General features: G+C 39.4%; 1 protein-coding gene across 42 annotated transcripts in view; it reads left to right on the forward strand.

The window, feature by feature from the left end:
- LOC122562121 (receptor-type tyrosine-protein phosphatase delta) overlaps nucleotides 1-21,790 on the forward strand; it is a 2,454,643-nt gene that overhangs the window by 1,234,314 nt on the left and 1,198,539 nt on the right. For all 42 annotated transcript variants that reach the window (XM_043714668.1, XM_043714784.1, XM_043714721.1 and 39 more), the window contains exon 7: nucleotides 18,945-18,993. The gene's annotated coding sequence lies outside the window, so the exon portion shown is untranslated. The remainder of the gene's footprint in view (nucleotides 1-18,944; nucleotides 18,994-21,790) is intronic.

The raw sequence follows: 21,790 nt of genomic DNA on the forward strand, positions 1-21,790 counted from the left end.
ATCTTTATTCCCAAAGTTCTGGAACAATACAACAGCTTATAAAGCAATATTTACTGCTCCTGAAATTCAAGAAAATCAGATCCAACACAGAATATACCTCAAAAAGGTTACAAGGATGTTGCCAGGGTTGTAGAGCTTGAGCTGTAGGGAGAGGCTAAATAGGCTGTGGCTATTTTCCCTGGAGCATCAAAGGCAGAAGGGTGACTTTATAGAGGTTTATTAAATCACGAACAGGATAGGATAAATAATCAAAGTATTTTCTCCAGGGTAAGGAGTCCAAAACTAGAAGGCATAGGTTTAAGGTGAGAGAGAAAAGTCTTTAAATGGATTTAAATGGCACCTTTTTACATTGAGAGGGTGGTGCATGTATTGAATAAGCTGCCAGAGGAAGTGGTGGAGGCTTGTATAACTATAAAATTTAATAGGCATCTGGATGGGTACATGAAGAGGAAGGGTCCAAATGCTGGCAAATTGGACTAAATTAAGGATGTAGGTTTGCTCGCTGAGCTGGAAGGTTCATTTCCAGATATTTCGTCACCCTACTAGGTAACAATTTGAGTCCACCTCATGCGAAGCACTGCTGATAATTCCTGCTTTCTATTTATATGTTTGGGTTTCTTTGGGTTGGTGATGTCATTTCCTGTGCTGATGTCATTTCTTGAATGAAGTCACTTTCTTTTTCTCAGAAGGTGGTAGATGGGGTCTAACTCGATGTGTTTGTTGATGGAGTTCCAGATGGAATGCCATGCTTCTAGGAATTCTTGTGTGTGTCTTTGTTTTGCTTGTCCTAGGATGTATGTGTTATCCTAGTCGAAGTGGTGTCCTTCCTCATCCATATGTCAGGATATTAGTGAGAGAGGGTCATGCCTTTTTGTGGCTAATGGGTGTTCATGTATCCTCGTTTCCATCTGGTTTCATTTTTTTGGAAATCGGTCTTATTTATTTCTCCAGATTTCTGAGGTTCTCAAAACTTGCTGGACTAAATTAATTTAAGATATCTGGTTGGCACGGATGAGTTAGACTGAAGGGTCTGTTTCTGTGTTGGATAACTCTATGTGCAGGTTATGTGGATTGGTCATTCTAAATTGCCCAAAGTGTCAAAGGATATGCAAGGTAGGTAGCATAGTCAATGGAAATACAGATTTGCAGAGATAGGGTAGCAGTGTGGGTCTGGGTGGAATGCTGTTTGGAGGTTCGGTGTGGACTCAATGGGCCAAATAGCCTGCTGCCATACTATGGATTCAGTGATTCTACGTTCATTGTTAAAGGGGAAGCTCCCACCCAGGGTGATTCAGTTAGAAACTACCAGAAGCTTGAGGGGATCTGTTTTGAATAAATAAAGGCTACTTGACTCTTAGCATTCATATTAGCTATGTTGTGGATGTTCCTTTTAAAACAGAAAAGACAGTTTCAAAGGAACTGAAAAACAAGAACGCAGTCCATATTTGAAGTTAGGATTAGAATCTGCCTTCATCAGGATGATACCTTGCATATTAGGCCAGTGCATGAACACACTGATGAGATGTATGTGATTTTCTTCCACGCTGTAATTCCTTTGCAAACATACTGCCAGCAAATATGAATACGAATGTATTTGATTCATCTTTCCAACATGTTTTCTTTCCTCGTTATGCTCTGCTCTCCTGTGAGCTTTCTTTGTAGTGATGTTTTCTTTCTTCCAGAGTTTATTTCAATCATCCAAATGGAAGTGACATTTGAAAGGTTCCTGCAACTCTTCTTGTGTAGCCTCCAGGCAATAACGTGTTTTCAAAAACATTGGCTACTTTTGAAGGCTATACTTTTAAAAAGGTTCCTGTAATAGTAATAAAGCACATAAAGTGAAGGAAGGACAACCAAAAAGTTTGGACCTAGACAGAACTGAAATTGAATGTGCAAGTTATAGCGTTCACTCTAGCAGAATAATTATTACTGCTTTTTTTTTGGAAGTTCTCATGAAATAAAATTATGCTGAAATGATTATTTAATTCATCCATTCATTATGTAATATAATATTACCTGTCGAGAGTAACTTTATTAACTATCAGTAAGCGATTTCTGTTCCCAGTCATATGGGTGCATCATAGTTTTCCTATTGATTATTTTTTTGGATAAATTATGCCAAATGAATACTTGACAGTCACAAAATAGCTTTGGTCTGCTGCCTTCTGGAATTATGTAATACTATTTTATCTCAATGACAGCAATTGTGTAAAGGGCAGCTTTTAGTATATAACATTGGGAACATGTTTTTAGCTCAAAAGTATTTCAAGAAATTGTTCATTTGGTTTATTTATCTGTTAATATGGGAGAATGATTTGTATTTGCTACAGTTGGCAAGGATTAAACACAAAAGAATAACTGATTTATGTTGGAAATCACCATGGAAGAATTAAAATAAACTATTTTTTGGTTTCGTAAATTATGAACACTTGATCCATTAATGCACTAAAATGCTGAATATTCAGAGAATTTGGAGCTTGGACCATATGATATCTTAACTGGTGAATTTGAACTCACATTAAGAGTACTACAGGCTTTTACTTTCAGGTCAAAATAAAGGTACTTTCTTAAAGCAAGACCTGGATGTCAGAAAGGAGGTTAAGGCAGAGTGATAATGCCACTCGGCTGGTAACTCAAAGGCCATTGTTAATGTTTGGGGGCTTGGGTTCAAATTCCACCGTTGTAGCTGGTGAATTTTAAACTCAACGAATAAACTCTGGAATAGGAAAGCTAACCTTTGTAGTAGTGACCGTTACATTATCATTGATTATTGTAAATACTAATCTGGTTCACTCATTTCTTTTAGGGAATAAAATGTAATCTACCATCCTCATCTGGTCTGATCAATGTAGTTAACCCTTAACCGCTCTCTGAAATTACTTAGCTAGCCATTCATTTCAAGGGAAAATCCAGATGGGCAACTAAGGCTGACCTTACCAATGATGCTCACAAAGATTGAAGAAAATCAGTTGTATGTGACAAATTGCTGAAATGTACTACTATTGGACTTGCCTCTTTATGGTTTGGCACTACAGTAAATGAAGATATAAATAGTTCTGTTGATATAAGGCATTGTTTGAGGGGCTGGATGATATGTTTATTTTCCTCTTACTTATTTTATCCTCAGTCATTACCAGTAATGAAATAACTGCTATTTTTCTCTAATGTATTATGATTGCCTGCTATGTTGGTATGGAAAGTGAAACAGAGCTGCAACGCAGCTCAAAAGCTAGTCAGCCCATCCTGATATAATATCCTTGGTCAGAGCAATTCAAAACTAATCCAACTGTTATGGCAGGTGGAAATATGAAACAAAACTGAGATTGCTTGAAAACAGAAAATGGTTTCATCAGAAAGCTCACAGACCTGCAACATGAACTCTGTTTCTCTCTGATTGCAGATGCTGCCTAATCTGCTCAGCTTTATTCTCCAGCATTTTTGTTTCATGCAAGGTTTGTGAAGGTTTGTAGCTCAGATTGAGGCTTAAGGTATAGGTTTGCTCGCTGAGCTGTTGGTTTGATATCCAGACATTTCATTGCCTGGCTAGGTAACATCATCAGTGGCGACCTCCAAGTGAAGCGAAGCTGTTATCTCCTGCTTTCTATTTATATCTTTCTCCTGGATGGGGTTCCTGGGATTTGTGGTGATGTCATTTCCTGTTCGTTTTCTGAGGGGTTGATAGATGGCATCTAGATCTATGTGCTTGTTTATGGTGTTGTGATTGGAGTGCCAGGCTCTAGGAATTCTCTGGCATGTCTTCGCTTAGCCTGTCCCAGGATAGATGTGTTGTCCCAGTCGAAATGGTGTTTTTTTTCATCCATGTGTAGGGCTATGTAGGGCCCTAAAAAAAGCCCTAGAAAACCTCAAAAAAGACAAAAACATCGTTATATTACCAGCAGACAAAGGTCAGCTCACAGTCATCCTAAACAGTAGGGACTACATAGAGAAAGCCAGTGCACTACACACAGACACCAACACCTACCAAAAGGTGGCACTAGACCCGACCCCACAATTAGGAAACAAAATTACAGATTAGATTAGATTACATTACAGTGTGGAAACAGGCCCTTCGGCCCAACAAGTCCACACCGCCCCGCTAAAGCGCAACCCACCCATACCCCTACATTTACCCCTTACCTAACACTAGGGGCAGTTTAGCATGGTCAATTCACCTAACCTGCACATCTTTGTGACTGTGGGAGGAAACCGGAGCACCCGGAGGAAACCCACGCAGAAAAGGTGGAGAACGTGCAAACTCCACACAGTCAGTCGCCTGAGGCGGGAATTGAACCCGGGTCTCTGGCGCTGTGAGGCAGCAGTGCTAACCACTGTGCCACCGTGCCGCCCAAGAAGATCTCCTAAGAAAATTACACAATTCCGGACAATTAAACAAGACGGAATTCCAGAAAATGAAACTCGACGGGACCAACACCCCACGATTCTACGGACTACCAAAAATCCATAAACCAGGAGCCCCCCTCAGACTATCCGGAACACCAACTTACAGACTGGCCAAAGAACTACACGCAAGACTGAAGTACCTAGTAGAAGAGTCATTGCCCTCCATCCACTCCACCCAGGAATTCCTAAAAATCATCAATAACACCAAAATAGAGGAAGATGAAGCAATGATTTCATTTGACGTAACAGCACTGTTCACCTCCATCAACATCGACCTAGCAAAGGAAACACTCGCCACACTTTTAGAACAGACCATCACACACACACCAACCACCATCAATCACATTACCAACGAAAACATCATGAAGCTAATGGACCTGTGCCTCACCACCCACTTCACTTTCAACAACATAGTCTACAAACAAACCAACGGCACACCCATGGGACCTCCACTATCAGGACTCATAGCAGAAGCGGTAATGCAAAAGCTAGAATAAACAGCCCTACCAACCATCAAACCAAAAATCTGGGTCCGCTACGTAGATTACACCTTTGTCATCACAAAACGAAACATGATAGAAGAGACATTTAACATCATCAACAACACTCTCACAGGCATAAAGTTCACCAAGGAGGAAGAAACTGATAACAAACTCGCATTTCTGGACGTCACAGTAGAAAGAAAGGACAAGGGAGAATTACAAACCTGCGTATTCAGAAAACCGACAAACACTGACCAAATACTCAACTACACCAGCAACCATCCCAACACATACAAACGAAGCTGTATCAGAACACTATTCCAATGAGCCACCACACACTACAGCACAGACGAACTTCGAAAAACAGAGGAGAACCACCTATACGACATATTCAAGAAGAACGGATACTCAAAAAACACAGTGCGCAGATTCCTCAAGAACAAACCACGACACGCAGACAAAACACAGCCAGAAACCCTAAGCATCTTACCATATATCAAAGAAGTTTCAGAAATGACAGCTAGACTACTGAGACCCCTCGGATTCCTAGTAGCACACAAACCCACCAACACTCTCAAACAAAAACTAACAAACTCAAAAGACCCGGTACAACCCATGGACAAAACCAACGTCATCTATAAAATTCCATGCAAGGACTGCCACAAACACTACGTAGGACAAATAGGAAGAAAGTTAGCCACCAGGATACATGAACACCACCTAGCCACAAAAAGACACGACCCCCCCTCCCTCATAGCCCTACACATGGATGAAAAAAAACACTATTTCGACTGGGACAACACATCTATCCTGGGACAGGCTAAGCAAAGACATGCCAGAGAATTCCTAGAGGCCAACCACAATGCCATAAACAAGCACATAGATCTAGATGCCATCTATCAACCCCTCAGAAAACGAACAGGAAATGACATCACCACAAACCCCAGAAACCCCATCCAGGAGAAAAATATAAATAGAAAGCAGGAGATAATAGCTTCGCTTCACTTGGAGGCCGCCACTGATGATGTTACCTAGCCAGGTAATAAAATATCTGGATATCACACCTACAGCTCAGCGAGCAAACCTACACCCTAAATTTTTGTTTCATTCCAAAACTAATCCAATTCCACTGCCCTCCTTCCTGTGGCCTTGAAACGTTTCCTGCTTCAAACCTAAGTAATTTTCCCCTCTATATTTCAATGGCCTGTTCCTGTTGCAACGGATTCCAAACTTCAACAACTCAGCACAAAAACAAACTCCGCCTTTTGTATTCTCTTTGCAATCATTGTAAATTGACTAGCCAACCAGAGTAAATGGTCTTTCACTATTCATTTTATCTTTTCTCATTTAAAAAATGTATTCAAACTCTTTTTCTTGGTTCTCTACTTCAATGAAAACAGTCCCTTGGATCTCTCAAAGCTTCTGACAAATTATCAATTATGTTTTCAAAGCAGTTACTGTTATTATGTTATCAACACAGCAGACAATTACAACAGATTAGAAAAATTAACAGTTAATTTGTTCCTGGGAATGGTTGAGTGGAGAATAAATAACAAAGGTAAAAAGGAATTGAAGTAGGCCATTCAGCCCTTCAAACAACATTCTCTCCAATTCTGTTTTCTCTTGTGCAGAGTTCCAAGATCCATGTGTGCCAGCAGTTTCCAAAACTAAACGTCAATACTGTGAATGGTGTAAGCACGCTGATCAGTATGGAAGTATTGACCACTCACTTTAAAGGGAACGTTGCCCTCAAATTTGTTCTGCCATTCAGATAGAATATGGTCAATGTAGATATCCAATCACCTCTTTTATAAATTCTTACTTGAGATGAGGACGGTGCTGGCAAAGCTGCTACTCATTGCTTATTGCTACTTAGCTTTGAGTAATTGGCTGCTTAGGCCATTCCAAAGTGGAGCTAAAAGTCAACCATATTTTTATGGATCTTAGTTCACATGTAGATTGATCAGGTAAGGATGGCAGATTTAATTCCCCACAGGATTTCTTTCTCTAAAGGGATATTAATAAACCAAGTGGGTTTTTACAACAATTGGCAATGGTTACATGGTAACCGTTGCAGTAGCATTTTCCTTGAAATTCTGAGTGTTTATTAAAATCAAATTTCATCATCTGCAGCAGTGTCTTTCAAATACCAAATACCTAGAACTCTGGATTGCTTTTCCAGTGACAGTACCACCAACTCATTGCCTTGGTTTCACATCCCTTATTAGTTATCAAAAGTTAATTGGTCTCAATGAAAATTTATAGCTTTTTGAGGGACGCTGTTCCCAATTTCCACCATCCAATGTATCAACATGTGTTGATGAGTATAATTTCCATATAATGCTCCATTTTATCATCATATCTCTTTGTTCTGGATTTTACAACTCGAGAACATAGTTCATTGGAATTAGAATTAGCTTTATTGTCACGTATTCAAATGAGTACAGTGAAAATTGTATAAGTTGCTGCTTATGGCACTATCTTAGGTACAAACTCCCTAGGTACAGCTTCTCAGCTGCAGTTCTCGGGAAATAGAGAAGCAAAAAGTCTAGCATTGCAGATTATCAGAAACACTTATTAAATGGAGAAAAAAAATTCAGCGCAGCGGTCTTTTAACCCAGTCCATACTAGCACCTGCCCTTCCATCTGCACTGGCCCTTGATTCCAAACTGCACCAGGGATCACTTCATGGTTCACAAGGCCAGGAGATCTCTCTGGAATCACCTTGAGACCAGAAGCTCCCACTGAGAACATGCCAGGCTGAGAGATTGCCCATGCTGGGCTAGGAGGCCTCCATGTCAGGCCGCAAGGATGCCTCAATGGGTCTGTGCAGAGGCCGGGTGTTTGGAAGCTGGGAATTCTGACTTTATCTGCCCTTTATCATTTCAAGCACTTCAGTTTGATTTTTTTCCTCAATCTTCTCTGTAACCAAGCTTTTATTCAACTGAAGTAAGAGAGGCTCATTCTTTCACTAATTCTGAGCAAATAGTAATGTTGGTATTTTTATTACCACATTACAGATAGACTGAAGCTTAAAATAATGTTTGACCCAAAAGATGCAACACTCTTTCATTACAACTTGTAGGTAATCACATTTATGTACTTAAATTCTGAAGTTTGACTTGATACCATCGTCTTTGATGCAAAGCTAGCAAGACAGCCAGATAAACAGACAATAAATCTATTGATAATTAAAGTAGGAACTTCAAACTGAATAAATTTGAATCACGATTTCAAATGACATACAAGCGATGGACATTATGGTCACCAATCCAAACAAGTTCAGTTTAATCCTAGGATATGTAGATATGCCTTTGGATAGTGTTTTCCTATGTAAGTCCATTCACAAGCACACTGTAATGCAGATTACAAGGTAGAGGAAACTTTACATACAATCAGTTCAAATTGCCGTTGATTAACATAGCATGAAGAAAGATACACAAAGGTTTATGCAGTTCAAATGTACAGCTTGATTTGTGCATTTGATTTGTTAACACTCATTTTAATTTATTTATGCTTAATTTTGGAGAAACACGCATGTACCCAATACTCCCTAGTGCCAATTGTGATCAAATTTGAGAATTTCAAGTAGTTATCTTTGAGCTTTGCAGCAAAGACAATGGTTCTATATGTGGAACTTTTTTCTATTCTTTCAGTGTTGAATTTCTAAGCCAAGTTTCTATTAAAAAGCAAGTGATGTTATGTGTCTTAAAACTGTATTAAGGTAGATAAGTTCTCGGGTCCTGATGGGATTTATCCCAGAATATTGAGGAAGGCAAGAGAATAAATTGTTGGAACATTGACAGACATCTTTGTAACATCTTTGGCATAACTGAGGACTGGAGAATTGCTAATGTTGTCCCATTGTTTAAAAAAGAGTAACAGGGTTAATCCAGGACATTACAGACCTGTGAGCCTTACATCAGTGGTATGGAAATTATTGGAAAAGATTCTCAGGGACAAGATCTATAAACATTTAGAAGCGAATGGACTGATTTGTGATAAACAACATGGTTTTTGTGGGGGAGGTCGTGCCTCACTAACTTGATCGAGTTTTTTGAGGAGGTGATGAAATCAATTAATGAGTGAAAAGTGATTGATGTTGTCTAACTGGACGTCAGTAAAGCCTTTGACAAAGTACCTCATGGCAAAGGGTGAAGTCAAATGGTATCAGGATGAGCTGGCCAGAGGGAAACAGAACTGGCTCAGTCATAGGAGACAGAGGGTAGCGGAATGGAGGGCTGTGACTAGTGGTGTTCCACAGGGATCAGTGCTGGGACCTCTGCTGTTCCTGTTCTACAAAAATGATTTGGAGCAAAATGTAGCTGGTCTAATTAGTAAGTTTGCAGATGATACAAAAATTGATGGAGTTGCAGATAGTGAAGAATATTATCAGAGGATACAGCAGGATATAAATAAGTTAGAGGCATGGGCAGGAAAATGGCAGATGGAGTTTAATCTGGACAAATATGAGGTAATACATTTTGGAAGGTCAAGTACCGGTGGAAATAATACAGTGAATGGCAAAAGTCTTTGGAGTATTGATATACAGAGGGATTTGGGTGTGCAGGGCCAATAATCACTGAAGGAAGCAACATAGATAGATAAGCTAGTAAAAACAGGCCTATGGCATACTTGTCTTCATTGGTAGGGGCATTGAATATAAGGATAGACAAGTTAAGCTGCAGCTTTTTTAGAACTTGAGTTAGGCCACACTTGGAATATTGTGTACAGTTCCGGCCACCATACTACCAGAAGGATGTGGATGCTTTGGAGAGGGTACAGAAAAAGTTTACCAAGATGTTGCCAGGTATAGGGGATTTTAGCTGTGAAGAAAGGTTGGATAGATTGGGTTTGTGTTCACTGAAATGTGGGAGGTTGTGGGACGATCTGACAGAAGTTAATCAGATTGTGAATGACATGGATAGAGTGGAAAGCACGAGGTTTTTTCGCAGGATGGAGGGGTAAATTACTAGGAGCTACAGGTTCAATGTGTGAGGGTGGCAGTTGAAAAGAGATGTGTGATGCATGTTTTTCACACAAAAGATGGCGAGTGCCTGGAATGTGCTGCCAGAGCAGGTGTTGGAAGCAGACACACTAGCAGCATTCAAGAAGCATCTGTTTAATATGGAAGGGCAAACTGTGTCAGTATAGGCTTGGAGGGCCAAAGGACCTGTTCAGATGCTGTATTGTTCTTTGTTCTTTGTTCAGTTCCTTAGTATATGTCATTGATATGCCAGCAACTCTTTTTCTTTGTTTTCTTTTCTCTTCACCCACATCCAGGCTTAACCAATTGACCACATGTGCTTCAAAAGTAAGAAAACTCACAAAATTAAACACAGAGCATTAAAACTGAAATTGCAAAACTACATTTTAATTTAGTTAAGATCTTGATATTTAAAATATTCTAACTGTGCAAAAGGAAGAGATAAGTGAAGTGAACCAATGGAATGACCGAATCACAAGGGATTTTAGCTTTGGCATAATGGTTTATTAAATTTACGCATTAATTTAGCCAAGGGAAGAAAAAATTGCACTTGTCTTGTGACTTCTTTGATTTTTGAAGATGTGTCACAGTCAATGAATTATGTTTTGAATTATAGCAGACTCTTTTGATCTGCTAAGGTGAAAATGGCTGTATTCTTCATCAGTTTTCTTTGGCAGAAATCTGGTGGGTGCAAGATATCACAGATGATCAAGTTTTGGATGAGCTGCTAGCTTGAGAATGCCTGTGATTGAATTTTCTCTCTGCCTCTGATACATGATTGCATCCAAAGAAGCCCCACCATTTTTATTTGGTTGTGCTGGGTGCTATGATCCTCAGCGAGCTTCTCCAGGACTTGTTAATGTTAAAACTGCTAAATAAAGCATTTAGAATTGTCCTTGTAGTTCTACTTTTGACCACCATGCCAACACACCCAGTCTCAAACTTGCCATCGAAGATTTGCTCTCACAAGCGAGCTTCAGAAATACTGGCTTCAAGATCAGAAGATAGCTCGAGTAAATGTGCTTAGCATTTTGGCATGATGCTGATCCAAGTTTAGTATACCTGGAGCTCAGTGGCAAAGACACTGGACAGAATTTTCCCAGCCCTTGGGCACTGTAGGCAGTGGAGAGAAATTTGAGACACTACAGTGAGAATGAAACAATTAAATTCTCAATGACTGGGGGGAAAGAAAGTCCAATTTTGCCCTTCAGATGTCAACAGCTTGATGAGAGTTTTGCTCATAAGCAGAAATTATATAATTTCCATGTAGATGCATCTCATTGTTCACTTAATTTCATCTCATTTCCAAGCAGTTCTCAATTCTCCTAGATGTTGTTGAGATGGTACCAAACCCAACTTTGAAGTCAGAGTAGTTACATGACAGATGCAGCTCATTGCTTGCTTCTCCAGATCTCCATCTTAACTGGCATTCACCACATCTCATGGCACACTGCATGGATAGCAAATTACTCCACTTTTCATCCCTGAAGTTGGCATTGGCAAAACAGCAGTCTTATCACATCATCTTCATCAAAGGTGGAAGAGCTCAGAAGACACTTCAGCACTGAATGATTGAAGTCAGGAGCATTGCAATGCAATCAGGAAGCTCCAGCCAGGTCATTCTGCCTGTAGAGGCACAAACCCATTTCATGTAATAGCATAGGGTGCATCTCAGTGTTCTTATCTTGTTGTCTTAGTACTCAATCACTTTACACTTCCTTGGATGCTTAGTGCACCTATGTTTTGACTTTTAGCATATTGCTGCTTCCTTTAGTACTTAAAAATTCATAGCATCTCTGTCTTATGATTTTTTTTAGGGTAGACTCCACCATTGGGCGACTGTGTGGAGTTTGCACATTCTCCCCGTGTCTGCTTGGGTTTCTTCTGGGTGCTCCGGTTTCATCCCACAGTCCAAAAATGCAGGTCAGGTGAATTGGCCATGCTAAATTGCCCATGGTGTTAGGTGCATTATTTAGAGGATAATGACAGTGGATAATGCCTAACAACTTGAGCATGAGGGGAAAATAGGGTTTTTGATTGTGAAATTAAAAAATTGGGTTAGAACATGAGAAACCTCAAAACTGATAGAGTTAACAGGGATATAATACAAAAAGGTACTTGAAGAGTAGGGGTGTACAGACTCTTGATTTGCAGACAGAGTTTGGAGCTCACATTGAGAAGAGTGACCTTGATAGCGTGTTATCCTCTACCAAATCCCAACAATGTCATTGGGATGAAAAATGGCTGCATGGTGGAACATGAGTGGAGGCTGGGACCCATTCCAAGAATTTCACATCAATTGTGGATTCAGAAATTCCCTCATTAAATTTCCTCATTAGTCTTAATTGTACTCTTAACCTAAGGGTTGAAGGACATCTGAAACCTGTTGCTATCTTGGATGCTTCTCAGAGCCTCGCTCATATAACTTCCATCCTCTTTCGAACGTATGGAGTGGCTGCTTAACTCTGCCTTGGTAACCATACAACTAACATGATAGTCGATCAGCAAAATGATGTTTAAAGTGTATTTATATTTACAAATGTAAAGTGTTTTTGCAATGAAGTGTTATCCATTCTACCTGTGTGTCCTTAGCATTCTTTTCCATGCTGCCTGAGTATCTCTAGATGTAATTGCAGGATCCCCAGCAGTGTTGGAGGCAGCCTGTTCTACGATGACATGGAGGATTTAGACTAATGGCGCAGAGGGCGTTTGTGTCTAGAGGGCCCAGACATGTTGCAGTTGAGTGGATTTTCCCCTCAAATAGGATGATGACATAAATGTCAGACATCCTCTTTGCTTCTGCCTGTTTTGCGATATTTTCTCCTGCAGTGAGACAAAAGAAGGAGTTAAGTGACAGTGCCGGCAAGTGCTATCAGTGTGGTGAGGGAGCAGAAAAGGTGCACAGGTATGCCAAGTGAGTAAATGAGGAGATCAGAGGGCAGAAGGAGTTGGGAATTTGTGAGGAAGACTGGAGAAGGTGATTGATTGAAGATACTTCATGCATTAGTGAAAGTGGATGACCATTAGTCTTGGTGTGATTCCTTGTGTGTAATAGAATAGTGAGAGTGAGTGTGAGATAGCAGAGAGAAAATTATGACATTTATCCTTGTGGACTTTAGAGAGCTATTGACCTCTTTTTGCTTTGTAAAAACAATGACTGCAGATGCTGGAAACCAGATTCTGGAGTAGAGTGGTGCTGGAAAAGCACAGCATTTCAGGCAGCATCCGAGGAGCAGTAAAATCGACGTTTCAGGCAAAAGTTCCTGATGAAGGGCTTATGCCCGAAACATCGATTTTACTCCTCCTTCTGCTTTGCTAACTATTTTCTCTCAGCTGGGACACCGTCCTCATCCAGGTGGCTATCCCCAGCCAGGCTGTCAGTGTCTTATGCCGTGGCCTGATTCGGGGTCTACAACAAAGAGGATGGCCCTCCTCTTCTCCATCTTGAGTACCAGGAGCTGTGGTCCCAGTCTGCAGACTAGGATGCCAACTGCACTTCCACGTCCCTCTCCTCTGTAGTAACAGTCGATCAGCAGACTTTGAAGGGTAGCTGCTGGTTTTCAGTATTATGCACAGCTGGAGTTTAAAATTCACACAGAAGGTGTCTACAGCGGTGAGCACTTCTGCCTCTGCAAATTCCTGATCGAATGAGAATGAGACTGAATACATAGTGAATGAAGTGAGCAATGAAAGATTATGTGAAAATAATCAGTATTTGCTGAGGTAGGACAAAACTCTCCAAAATGTGCCGGAGCTAAAAAATGAGAGAGTTTCTTTTATTACTCTATAGATTTTCAGTTGGTGGATTGGACATATTTCACTTCATTCCCGGACTGATATTCATTGTCTGCCAAAGACTAAACTTGCTTTGACAATTCCTGCTTTTTCCTCAATATTGATTGAAGGAAGCATGAGGAAAAAGACTTTGAATATTAAATACTGATTATTTTTATGAAACTCAACAGTTATCTTGAGCATGTTTTAATGATGATGTTTGAAGATTAACTATTGAACAGGATATTGAGAAGAACCACCACATTCTTCACCAAATTATTTCATTGGAGTCTTTTACATTCATCTGAGAGAATAGACAGAATGTATTTTGTTTCTTGATGGCATTTCCACTAATGCCACATTCCCTCACGACAGGATTGGATATCAATCTGGACTTTGGTGCTCAAGACATTTGAAAGGGATTGGTACTTGAACTCTCAACTCATTGGACCTCAGATAACACCAAATGAATTATATGTCATGAACTTACAATTGCAGTTTTCTAATATTTGGCACAGGTTTAGGCATTAATTTGCTTATTGTCATGACAGGGAGGAAATAGTTCTTGAAATGATCTTAAATGCACCTGTTTTGAAATCTTGTTTTAGTGCACAATTTTGGGTTGACTAATTGGTTAGAACAAATTGCACTTGTCCAAAATGGCTCAAGTAAAACACTCCTATATTTTGCAATGATGATATGAAGTGTACTCAGTGATTCCAGCTTCTTAAAGGATGGCTCAGGGATCAAGCAAGAGGGCATACCACTCCTCAAACATAGCACTCGAGGCTCTAGTAGAGCCAGTCCAGGGAAGAATGGGGATCTTGTAACCACAAGAGTGATAGATGTCCCAGCGCCTTCATGTTGCAGCTGGAACTGATATTGCAAAGCCTGGCCTCATCCATCTTCCATTTCTTCTGTATTTGGGAAGGTAAAAACTGATTAGGATAGCTAACATGGCTTTGTGCATGGGAAATCATAGTTCAGTCAAAATGAGTGGTGCTGGAAAAGTACAGCAGGTCAGGCAGCATCCAAGGAGCAGGAGAGTCACATGTCGGGCATAAACCTTTCATCAGGAATCTGAAGGGAGCTGAGAGATAAATAAGGGGTTGGGGATAGGGCTGGGAGGAAGGTGGATGGGAAGACAATAGGTGAATGCAGATGGGGGTAATTATGTTAAGTTGGTAGGGAAGATGGAGCGGATAGATGGGACGGAAGATGGATAGGTAGGACAGGTGAAGAGGGCGGTGGAGGGTTGGATCTGGGATGAGGTGGGGGAGGAGAGATTTCAAAACGAGTGAAGTCGATGTTGATGCCATGTGGTTGAAGGGTCCCAAGCTGTAAGATGTGTCTCACTATCTTGAATGAGTTTTCTTGAAGAAGTGCCAAAGAAGATTGATGAAGGTAGAGCATTGAGTGTTGTCTGTATGGACTTCAACATGGTGTTTGATGAGGTCCTTCATGATAGACTGGCAACAATGTGAGATCACAATGGATTTAGGGAGATCTAGCCATTTGGAGGGCTGTTTTTCAGAGGGGTGGCCTGTGACCAGTGGTGCGCCACAAGGATTGGTGCTGAGTCCACTGCTTTTTGTCATTTATGTATATGATTTGGATGTGAATATAGGAGGAATGGATAATAAGTTTGCAGATGACACCAAAATTGGTGGTGTAGTAGACAGAGTACAACGGACAGAGGTTGTCTGAGACTACAATGGGACCTTGATCAGATGGGCCAATAGGTAGAGGAATGGCAGATGGTGTTTAATTTAGATAAATCTCAGGTCTTGCATTTTTGAAGGCAAATTTTTAGGTTCCTGAGGCATGTTGCCAAGCAACCCTTGGGTGCAGCATTCATAATTTCTTGAAAGTGAAGTGAAGTCACAGATAGACAAGGTGGTAAAGAAAGTGATTGGTATAATTGCCTTTATTGGTCTGTGCATTGAGAGTAGGAGTTGAGGGGTCTTGTTGCAGTTGTAAAGAAGATTGGTTCAAATATTTTTGGAATACTGCATTGAATTCTCGTCTCCCTGATATAGGAAGGATGTTTTGAAACTTGAGAGTGTTCAGCAAAAATTTACAAGAATGTTGCCAAGGTGGAGGGTTTGAGCTATGGGAAGGTTTGAACTACAGGGAGAGGCTGAATATGCTGGGGCTTTTATCTCTGTAGCATCAGAGGCTAAGAGGTAACCTTATAGAGGTTTATAAAATTGTGAGGGGCATGGATTGGATAAATAGACGCAGTCTTTTTTTTCCCCTGGGGTGTGGGAGTCCAAAATTAGAGGGCATAGGTTGAAAGTGAGATGGGTGAGGAATAAAAAGGGACCTGAGGGGCAAAATGTTCACACAGAGGGTCATGCGTGGATGGAGTGAGCTGCCAAATGGAGATGGGTGCAATTATAATATTTAAAAAACATTTGGATGAGTCATGAATAGGAAGGGTTTAGAGGGATATGGGCCAAATGCTGGTAAATGGCACTACATTAATTTAGAACATCTGGTCAGCATGGACACCTTGGATCAAGAGGTGTGTTTCCCTGCTGTACAGCCCTATGTCTCAGTAATGTACCTCTTCATGGTACTGTCTTGAGATGTTCTGCAGTGACTAATTTACTTCCATGTGACTGTTCGATGTTAGGAAATATTTTCAGGTCATGTGCTACCTAACAAAAAGATGTTCACACTCTTTAATAAGGATTAATAAGTATTTTGAAGCAATAAGATGATAATCATTTGGGTACTTATGACTTGTGCAAACTTCTATCTCTTATCAGGGAGGCATCTTGCACTAAATGTAGGCTATAACATTGTTTCAGTGTAAGATACCATCATGGTTACCTTGCAGGCTCTTTTTCTGTCTCATAAGATGGTGATTTGCACCATGGTGTTCAAATTTGTGTTAAGAATTATCTATTATGGCCCTATCTGACAATCTTTTTTACATTTGCTGCAGAGGAACACTGTGGCTGTGAAGGAATAGGATTTGCTGGCTTCTGTTTTCTTTGGACATCTTGTTTGGAAGATGAGCTTTTTTTTCATTTCTTCCCATGGACTTCCAAATATTCAGTCTATGGAGGTCGCAGTTGTCAGCTACTGTCTCCCAGTTGTCAATATCACCGTCTACATATCCTCCTTGTTAGTGTCCTTGTAACAGAGTTTTAGATAGCCAAGAGGTCATGACCCACCGGCCAGATCCTCATGCACTGTACCTTTGAATACATAGCCATTATCTACCTGATGTGTGGCTGGGTCAGCACAGATGATGTTGGCATTAGTGACGAGTGAATGCTAATGGGATCAGTATGCCGTATGACCCCTGAGTTGTGACTCTTGTCTTGCTAAGAGTCAGCATCACAGAGAAGAATGTGGTCATGATTTTCAGTACCAGAGCACAATCTATTGCTATTCTTAAAGGATTCTGATGTTGCCCCATATTGGTGGGCGGTCAGTTTTCTTCAGCATCTTAAACAGACATTTTCTGCTCACACGTCTGAATACCTTGGTGGAGATTGATGAAGACACTATAAAGCTGACTTCATCTATGGAGAGAGAAATAGAGTTAATGTTTCAAGTTCAAATTCAGTACAGTTCTGAAGAAGAGTCAAACCAAATTTGAGACAAAATTCTGTTTCTCTCTCTACAATGCTGCCAGACATGCTGAGTTTCTCCGGTACTTTCTGTTCTGATTTCAGATTCGGCACTATTTTGCTCTTATAGAACTATCTCCTTTGGCCATGGTATTTCTGTTGCAACTGCTGGACTGAGACAATCATGTCATTTGGGGATCTTCCCATTGTGAAACCCCTCTGGGGTGTTGGGTAGAGAGGTTTAGCCAGGATCTATAGTCTGAAAAGGGAATCATGGACAAATACTTCTCCCTTAATGTTCTGAATGGAAATGCCTTGTGAGTTGTTAGAGTAGCCCTCATCATGTTAATTCTTTTAGGGGGTTACAATCTTTACATTACACACATCTTAGGGCAATCCCTCCTCCCTCAAGCAGAGGTGGAGAAGTCCATACATATGCTGCAGGATTGCTGGTTTCCTAAGCTTGATGCATTCATACAATCTACCATGGACACCTGCAGCGTTGTCCATGACAAGAAAGTCAATAGATTTACTAAACTTCTCCACTGATATATCCAGCTCTGTCTTCACAGGCAAGCTTTCCATTATTCCAAGAGCTGCCTCCATGGCAATGTTCTTATCAGAGTACAACACAGAGTAGTATTCTACCCATCTCTCCAACAGTTTCTTACAGTTAGTGATGCCCTGTGCTGTCCTTTTGCTTTCAATGGAGCTATTTTCATTTTTGATCTACCAGTTGCCTTCTTAATCATCCCTTCACACATGCCCTGGCATCCGTGTGTTGAAGGTTATTTGGATATTCTGGCAAAATTCTAACTAATAGGCACTGACACACTGCCAAGAAGTCTGTTGGATTTTACTTCAAGTGGTTTTTAGAGCATCAGGTCTTCTCATTTGGACCTCTCTTGTAATCAGTGACACATTGCATCACAGTGATGTTAACTATGAACCTGTCAGAATTTTTCTACTTTTTCTTCCCATATGTTGATGGTGCAAATGAGAAGCTGGTATCTCAAAATCTATTCTATTTTGTTCTGTACTCTTGTTAGAAAGTGAGAGAACACCTAGTCCATCAAGTAGAGGTTGGATTTTGATTTAGTCAGCAGTATGGCAAACTCTTTAATGCCTAAAGAACCTGAAGGAAATTGTTTTGATTCAAGTAACATTGCCTTAAAGTGAGAAGGGGGCATCCATATGAGCTTGCAATTTAAAGTTTAAGGAAAAACATGTGAAGTATCAGAATTGCCAGTTTATTTTAAAGAAAAGATGCATGATAGTATGTAGCCAGGAATTCTTTGTTCCTTATCTAACAACAAGGATTTGTATAGTTGATGATTATTGAATCTCAAAATTTAAGTATGTGTTGGAAACTGCAAATAAAATCATCCTGTAATCCAGTGTTATGTATTGCTTTACTCATACTTTCTTTTGTCCCCTCAGTCATAGAAATAAGCAGGTCTTTCTTTCAGTAATGTAAAGTCATTGCATAAGAACTTAGTATGCGCTGTAAGTGAAGAAGAATTATGTACAGTTTCTACAAATGCATCTGCCCTAATTTTGCTGTCACACATTTCATCAATGTGATTCTGATTAATTTTTTAAAACTCCCGGATGATGTTTTTTTTGTCATTTTATTATTATCATGATTTATACATCTAATTTTACTTCTGGAAATTGTATTCTGTTCTAATTTCTGTTCTTCTTATTTCAAAGGTCTCAGGATAGAGCACATTCCATTGACTTTCAAACAAGCAGACTCAGGGTAAAGTAAATAACTTTTCTTCCTGCTTTCTAGTTCTAAAGGTTAATTAGCAATTTGACAGAGGAGTGCTTATTTGGATCAAATATGAAGTTGTGTTGGATACACATCAATATACAATAGTCTTATAGTAATTTGCTATAGCTGGTTACTCTGCTTTATTTAAATATGTACATAAACTATTTTTACATTGTGTGCAATCTGTAAAAGCGGACTTTGACTCAGAGGTTGTGTAACCTGATTATTTTCCCTTGATTTTATACAGCAATGGCTAAGGATCTTGTTGCAATACTCTGTTGTTGGTTTATGCTTTGGTGACTCTATAGTTGTCCACATACTTTGAAGCAGCAATTCTCAATTTGTGGTGAGACTATGTCTCAGATGTACTCAATTTATTGTCCATAAGCAATGTTCAGGCCTTTTATTTAATATTTATAATCTGGCAATGTGTATTATTGTCCCCGATTTTCAGATCACATTGAAAGAAACATTTGTTTCCCATAACTTTTTTTATAATCTGTATGTATTCCTTGTGAGTGAGATATAGAAATAGGTGTTGCAATATCTTATGCAGTATAAATGCTGAAAGCATATTCTTGCTCAGCAGGTACATGTGATTGCCTAGCTAACTAGTACAATGAGTATAAGTTACCTAAATGCTAGAATGTATTAACATTCAATTAATGATATTAGGCAGATCATCCTTTTGAACCCTTTTACCATGTTGTTTGCTGGGTGGATATGATACACTTGCAAAAGACAATAAAGGATCCATGGCAATAAATGGATGTGTCAGTCTCCAAATTGTAATGTGTCAAATGACAAATAATGAATGTTAAGGTTGATATACAGTTTGCGAATCATCCAAACGTAATGCTGATGTCCTCTGAACCCCTTAGCTAAAATCTTGTACATCCTTAGCTAAAAGCTTGTACATCTACTAAAAGTTCCCATTTTGCTGTGATCATTTGCAATATTGAATGAGACCTCCCCTTAAGACATCCTCTGATTGTAATTTCCCTCTTTGTAACTTTTGGAGTTTAAAAGAAAACGGGAATTATTCCATGCAATTTCTGTTGGGTATCTTACAAATTGGTTAGCTCTATTGGCTTGATTAATAGTGTGTGGTACAGAATAACACCAACAACACCAGTTCAATCGCTATGCTCGCTGAGATATTTCTTGGTGTCTAATTGCTTGCCTTGCTCTAAAGTGATATTATGGCATAGCTCATGATTTAGACCTTTCAACATAGAAGTCCATATTTGTAAAGACATAAATCCCCTAAATGATAATGGGAGATCAGGTAAACTCTAACAGAAATCCTGGTTCCCAACTTGGTAATCCAATACTCTCCGAGGCCATCTCTTAAATAGTATACCTGTCATTTAGTTAAACTTCTGTTAAGTGCAAACTTTTTGAAAATGTTTAACTAATTACTTTCCACCTTCTTATAACTGGATCTTTGTCTTCTGCATGGGATTGTGCGTCTGAGCATGTTAGTATAGAACAAAGGGAAAATAAGTAATTAGTCCACTATATTCACTAATACACTTATTGTTTTCCTGAAAATGTTTATCAGTATAAGTAAAGCTATGAATTGTTTCTCTGCTATGATAAAAGTAACCTGACACCTTTGAAAGTGTGGTCCACTTATTTTTAATGAGATGCATTATTGAAGTAAAATTCTGAGGGAGTGTTATTAAAAACAGTTGAAATAGCATTGTCGTTATTGTTAATGTTGTTTGAGAGCTAAAATAATAAAGGGACAAAAATACATTGAAATTTTGTCAGATTGGAGTGAAAAGCAAAACGTTTATTTAGGTAAGTTTAAAGTTGAATGATACTTAAATGGAGAAAACAGGAGAGATTTTTTTCTGCTGTTTGTCTTTTGATTGCAATAGCACAAAGAAAAGGTTTGTTTATAGGAGAAAATGGTGCCAGTTAACTGGAAATAAAATATACGAATCAAAGAAATGACAATAAACTTTAGAATTGAATTAATTTCATTTGAGTGAATCAAAATCAGATCTATTTTCTGTACCTTTTACAATCTTTCATCTCAGTAATGCATCCAACAATACAACCCAAAGGTAGACCTATTCTACACGATGTGCAGCAAATGCATAACTCTACGCGCACAAAGAAAATCTGCCCCCAAGTGGTTAATTCGGAAGAATCTCACAGATTGACTGTATTGGCATATGGGAGTTGCAATATATTGTTCGGGAATGGTAACAAAACTAATCTGCCCTTCAATTTAAGAAACACACAATGTACATTCTTTCATGCACACCATACTGTAAAGTTTGTCAACAACCTAGAAAGTGTTTAGTGTCAACAGGACAAATAGAAACAAGAGGAGGACATGAGAGCAATGGTAAAGAGGAAGGTCTAGCTCCAATTGTACTCGCACTTGTAAGTTAAATCTCATGGTCGATTCTGCATGTTAACAGACTTGAGGAGTTTGATTTGAAAGCTGTAGATGTTTGTGAACCTCAGGCTGGATGCCTGATCATCACTGGCATTAGATCTGATTTACATTAAATTTGACATTGCAGAGGATATCAGCAAATTGTTGCAATGGTGCAATAGTTTGGGCTGCTCACGTCATCTATTGTTACACTGTGTTGTTACTTGAAGAGTTTTACTCTTAATGCTCATTGCGTAGAAGTCATTTGAAGGTCCAGTTTGGCATTACTTGCCATTTCTATTTATTCTAAAATTAATTAGAAAATAGAAATGAGAAGGGAGGTCCTTTTAGCTTAGAGCTTCAGCACTACATTACTACGCAAGGAAA

This window comes from Chiloscyllium plagiosum, chromosome 2 (assembly GCF_004010195.1).
Source record: "Chiloscyllium plagiosum isolate BGI_BamShark_2017 chromosome 2, ASM401019v2, whole genome shotgun sequence".
Lineage (NCBI taxonomy): Eukaryota > Metazoa > Chordata > Chondrichthyes > Orectolobiformes > Hemiscylliidae > Chiloscyllium > Chiloscyllium plagiosum.